Genomic DNA, 4,439 nt, shown 5'->3' on the forward strand with positions numbered 1-4,439 from the left:
CACTTGAGTAAACGCAATCGGTTGTCGGGCAAAAATACATACATCTGCAAGTAGTGTTAATGCGAATCGGATTTAGCCTATATTGTTTCTGGTTTTTTTTAATTCTTCAATGAAACAATTTACATGTAATGAATATCTTAAATCATATTTCGGAAAATCAAATGTTTGATAAATATTACAGCCATCGAATTAAAAAATAGTGTTATTGTGGAACTATATTTTATGTACTTTCTGAACTTGACAATATTTTCCGCCAAATTGGAGCCAGCTGTTTTGAACTTGGAGCAATTGACCCATCCCCGACTCCGCCCCTTTTTATTTTTTGACCAATGAAAATAATTCACCCCTTCACCTCGGTCCTGTCGTCACGCCCCCCGCCATTAGGTCGGACAAACACGGCGCTTGACCGACCTGCCTTGGACTTTACATTTACGACCGTTTCTGATACTATAACGGTGAAAGGATGCACATTTGGTCTATGAAACTTTGACATTCGGTATCCGGAGCGTGTGAGAGATGTAAGAGCAACATTTATCGATGTTGAGGTGGATTCGCACATGTAACAGACTCCACGATTAGCTGGATGTTGACAAAATCGACAAACACGTTTTGTTCAAAGGTACGTTTTCGTAAGTTTTTTTTAAAATTATTTTTAAATATTTCAAAGTTAGAATAAGAATAGTGATATAGCTTATTTAGATATGTGTACGAAACGATATAAACGTAGTGAATCAATGCAAAACGTGACCAGTCGGTGAACGAGCAGACGACAGGTAGCTTGATCAGTGAGTAGGCGTACTACTGTACGGAAGCATTCATGCAGATCAATCAACAGTGACACTAGTGGCCTACGTGCGATTTCGATTTCAAGCAGGTATAGAGAATATGAAGTTATGGTTGAGGAATTAATGCACATGTAACTTGAAATAGACTTCAGCAATCAATGATCACATGGCACATTTAAATTTACTTCCCCGTGAAAATGTATTTAGTTTAAGGGGGGGGGGGGGGTTGGCTGATATATGCGGGTAATAATCAATATTGAAACACGTTTTGAGAATAATTGTAGGAAAAATTAACAACAAGGATTTTACAAGAGTATCTTTCAGCAGAAACGTACTTGCTATCACGTCTCATAGCTAGACTGTCAAAAGTCATAACAGCAACATTCACTAAAGGCTACATAACAGTACTTGACACAGGGACATGTAAATTCAGACAACACAGCGCATGTATTTTATATTTATATAGGGGTTTTAGGTATATAAGATGACCTGACCCCGATTTCACGAAACATTGACCCAGTCACATAAAGAGAAAAACTTAGGTTTTGACTGAAGTCTGCATTTTTGTTTCTTAATTTAGGATTACAAATTAAAAATGGGTCTATATACAACTAAGAGAATGTACCGTACATCTTCTATACATGTAAGCGTGAGTTTGGACCAAATATTTTGTGATTTTTTTTTTATTATTATTTTATACTACTATACACCGATACTCCAACTCGGGGTCGCTGTTACAAAGATCTAACAACATGTGGGACAAGGTTTTTAAGTATGCATATTTATTGACTCCATTAATTTAAAGTAATATTAATTATTGTAATACATTTTGTTTCATATCAGCACTTCCATGGCGGGCATGGGCCTAATAGCAGAGACACAAAAGGTTCACACCCTGTGCGTCAACCACCTCAGAGGAAAAAATCATTTTTCCACCATCAGTAAACAGGAAAGGTAAATTGATTACAATGCATTACAAAGTATCAGTTATTATGTGTACAGGCTACAACACATTCACATCAGTGAGAGTTGTACCTCCATTGTAGTATTTGTACATGTCCGAGTGATTGAAGATGTCCCAATATATTCCACAATCCCTTCGTCTCTGGGTCACAAGTTCGAATACCATGAGGGGCAGTTGTGAGGTACTTTTCTCCGGGTACTCCAGCTTTCATCCACCAACAAACTGGCACGGCCCCAAATTACGCTATAATTATACTTGTATTATTACTTGAAATCAAGATTTGAAGGGCTAAAGTGTCTGTAGAGGTCATACAATTATACATGTATGTAATAATTTAATATGTCAAATTATTTAACGAGTTTATCAAATTTCATATTAAGTACTGCAGCCGCAAGTGTATGGATGCATAGAAAACAAATCAATTTCGTTTCTATATAGGAGTAACGTGACGCTACCCAACATTGGAACACTTTTTGAAGATAATTGTTAAAAATTTTCTTACTTGTGCTTGAATCCAGATTGTTTTCTTAATATTCCACAAATAGATGCCTTTATTTTAAATTTCATGATATGTTTACTTGTCAGCAGTGCATATGTTAATAAAGTTTTGAGATAAAATTATATATGAGAGTCTGAAATTAAAGAATGTCAAGGCTCAAATGAAGCGACCCCATCCCAACTTCCTTTGGAGAGGCTGAGACTGTTAACGAATAAATATCAATGTTTGAAAAAGAAATGAAAACAAGGGTTTACAGGATAATTTTATGTTAATAAGTCTTTTAAATTATTTAAACTAATTATTTGTTTTCAAAAGGTCTATATGAGAGATTAGTGTCAAGAACTAAGAAGCATTGTTTGAGTTTATGGAATTATTTATATATATATATATGATATGTCTCTTCATTTGATTTCAGGGGTGTTCCGATGGACGTTTTGTAATTTGGCAATTAAGAGAACATCCAACATAGACAGGAAAAATCTTCTTTGACACTCTATGCAGATACCAAACATTACAGAGAAAATTTTCCAGCTCTTCAGTTCAAACTGACAAGCAATAACATCATTTTAATGTTCATGAACTTGAGACAAATGAGGAGCAGTTCAGATACTACACTGGATTTACAACACAACAGTATGAATATATTGTGAACTTTTTTGTACTGTACCAGATGTTGCAGAATATCCTATCAACTTGCCTACCAATGGACAGAAAGAAGTTATGTCACTGTCTGTTGAAAATCAACTGTTATTACATGTAGTTATATTGAAAGTCCGTCACGACTTTGATTATAAGAATCTTGGTTACAGATTTGGCATTAGAAACCAAACTGCAAGTGTATTGTTCCCAACTGGATGGATTACTTGTATTTATGATGTGGAGAATTTTCTATCTGGCCATCAAGAGATGTTATATATGAACACATGCCCAAAGTTCATCAGCTGGAGTTTCCAACCACATTTGCTGTATTTGATCGCACAGAAATAAAGATTTCTAAACCAACATCATTGTCTGCGTATTCCAAACCCACTCGCATTATAAGTCTACAAACACATTGAACTTAAGAGTCTTGTGGCATGTGATCCAAGAGGTTCAATTATTTTTTTTACCTGTGTTATTTGATGAATTTATGTCTAACAAGGAAATATTCAACCAGTCAGGGTGTCGGGAAATGCTGAAAAAGCTTGTTATGGAGAGATACCTACATGATATGGATGGCATCATGACCGACAAAGGATTTAACATTCATTCGGAGATTGAGGAGTGTAATCTCAAGTTCATCTCTGGAATTCATTACACAATTTTGGTATAATTTTGTTCATTTTATGTACACGTAAAATTTTGATATCAAAAGTAAATGTAGAAAAGGCATAACAATGATAACATGCCATTTTCCCTGCTGTAAGAAGACATTTAATGAACATAAATTTGCAGGTCTGAGGTTACAATCATATGCTCATGATGCTTTTACTTAAAAGCATATTTTATGAAAATGATTTCAAAATTACAACACAGTATAAACTGTATACATGTTGACATAATACTGTAACTTCTGTAATTTCTTTACATTCTAAACAGAGAATTCTTTAAACTGATGTTGTACATCAGTTCAAAACATTTCTCAAAATCAAAACACCTATCTTCTCATCATCACAGGTTATAAGTATTATTTAACTGATGTGTTATATGATATATTATACCATTATTGGACATTCTATATTCTTTATTGCAAGATTTCAAGAAAAGTTTAAGGCTGCAAAATAAAGCAATTTATGGTGTATTATTAGAGTTGGTTTCATTGTTTTTATCTGATCATGAGATGTATGAGCACTGTCGCTAAGACTACATTGTAAGACTGCAGTTGCTATCAGAACTTGTGCTTGAGACAAGCTCAAGAATTTACGAGAGAAATAACATAGGAGCTAATACAAGCAGCTGTGACCCGAGTTAGTTATACATATGTATCACGAGGTAACTCCTGTGACTCAACTGACGAGTACTACGTCAAGAGTAAACCACGGTTATAACGAACATTTACCAGTAGATCAAGTGAGTTTTTTATTTTCATTTCGACTGCCTTGTGTTTGCAGTAATAATGAACCTGATAGCTATCCTTTATGATAATATTTCCTTGATTCGTTAAAGCCGTGTTTACTGTAGACGAAGTACTTCCTGACGGCTACGTATCGCT

General features: G+C 34.7%; 1 long non-coding RNA gene across 1 annotated transcript; it reads left to right on the forward strand.

Moving 5' to 3' along the window:
* The first annotated feature begins 289 nt into the window (after positions 1-289).
* On the forward strand, positions 290-3,330 carry LOC138306187 (uncharacterized). Its single transcript, XR_011205798.1, has 3 exons — positions 290-619; positions 1,629-1,739; positions 2,664-3,330. It is a non-coding gene; the product is annotated as an uncharacterized lncRNA (long non-coding RNA).
* The last annotated feature ends 1,109 nt before the right edge of the window (positions 3,331-4,439 follow it).

The sequence above is a fragment of the Argopecten irradians genome, chromosome 13, assembly GCF_041381155.1.
Source record: "Argopecten irradians isolate NY chromosome 13, Ai_NY, whole genome shotgun sequence".
NCBI lineage: Eukaryota > Metazoa > Mollusca > Bivalvia > Pectinida > Pectinidae > Argopecten > Argopecten irradians.